This window comes from Arachis duranensis, chromosome 9, assembly GCF_000817695.3.
Source record: "Arachis duranensis cultivar V14167 chromosome 9, aradu.V14167.gnm2.J7QH, whole genome shotgun sequence".
Taxonomy (NCBI): domain Eukaryota; kingdom Viridiplantae; phylum Streptophyta; class Magnoliopsida; order Fabales; family Fabaceae; genus Arachis; species Arachis duranensis.
In genome coordinates, this window is record NC_029780.3 from 24,119,384 (window position 1) to 24,121,350 (window position 1,967).

Consider the following 1,967-nt stretch of genomic DNA (forward strand, 5'->3'; position numbering starts at 1 on the left):
GATAAAAATAACTCAATTTAATTAATTATATATATATATTAAATATTAATTATTAAAAATATCTTTAAAAAAATTATTTTAATGATTTTTATTCGAGTGACTCTCTTCTTAAATACGGATGGATACAAAGATACGAATTCTGAGTTTTGACATTATTCAATCCTGTTCAAGCTTATTTCAGAACGAATTCCTCTTATTCTAATTTGTGGGTATTGAAAATTTGTACTCAACTCTATCACATTGTTTGGATATGTGGAAAATGAAAGGAAAGAAAATATTTGAAGGAAAAATGAATGGAAAACTTGTCTTACATCGTTTGGATAGAAGAGAAAAGAGGATGAAAAAGAAAAAAGTTGCACGGGGCCCATTTAATTTTTGAGAAAATTTTACTCTCCTCCTCTACGAGATGTTAAAATGACACTTCTCTCTCATCTATTTATAAAATGTACATTTTCCTCCCATATAACTTTTAAAAAACATCTTCTTTAATCCATTTTAATTTTTTTGTGTTAACTAATTTTAGTTTTATCCATTTTTCAAGAAAAAATAAATTATTTTTTTATAAAAATACCCTTTAACAAAAATTTTATTTTTTGTCATTAATTTTATTTACCAAAATATCCTTTAATAAATTATTATATTATTAATTAAATTATTTTTTTACCAAAATATTTTTTAAAAAATTTAATAATTAAATTATTTTTCTAAGATACCTTTAAATAATTTTTTACTTATTAATTATAATTTTACCAAAATTTTTGTTAATAATTTTTTTATATTTTACTATTAATATTTTGATATTAATATATATTATTTTAATATTAAAAAAATCTTAGTAAGATTATTTTTTAATATCAATATATATTAATTTTTATACATATTAACAATGATAAGATTTTTTTATTTAATGTTAAAATAATATACATTGATATCAAAAAATAAATAGAATTATTGTCTTAGAAAAAAATAATTTAAGTATCAAATTTTTAAAAAAATACTTTTGTAAAAATACAATTTAATTAATAAAATAATAATTTATTAAAGAGTATTTTGATAAATAAAGTTAATGACAAAAAATAAAATTTTTGTTAAAGATTATTTTTATAAAAAAATAATTTATTTTTTCTTAAAAAATGGATAAAGTTAAAATTAGTTAACACAAAAAAATTAAAACGGATTACGGAGGAGGTTTTTTAAAAGTTATAAGAAAGGGGAATATACATTTTATAAATAGAGGAGAGGAGAGTATCATTTTAGTATCTCACAGGAGAGGAGAGTGGAATTTTCTCTTAATTTTTTTTCACCCATGACCTGCGAAGAAAACTGGAGAAGGAAGGAGAATTAATAGTAAAATGACTTATATACCCTTGAGTTGTTTATGATTTATGTATCATTTTATTATATAGCTTTTGGCAAAAAAAAAATAGAATTAGTTTTTTTTGTTATAGCATTTAAAAATTATTGAACGAGGAAGACAATAAAAAAATATTTATAAAAATAATATATTAAAATTTTGAACATTAAATTAAATAACTTATTTTTTTTTGGAAAAAATAACTTAAATACATTAGTAATGTAAAATTTATATATAATATAAAAAGGGTATTAACGTAAATTTACTATACTTTTATTTTTTCTCCTCTTAATTTTCTTTTCATCCAAATAAATAAAAAAATTTTCTTTATTTTCTTTTTATTCATTTTCTTTTCATTCAAACAACATATAAAAAAATATACTTTTTCTTCTATTTTCTTTCCTTTCATTTTTTTCCTCTTATTTTATTTTCTTTCATTTTCCATCCTACATCCAAACACAATCTATATGTCCGATCTCTATCGCCTTTCTCAAATGTACTTCCGTCGTTATTTTTGCTTAAAGTAATAAATTTAGTTTACAACATTAAAAAAATGTATATAAATGAATGACAAAACATGTACATATTTGACTAAAATTTTAATTTATAATTT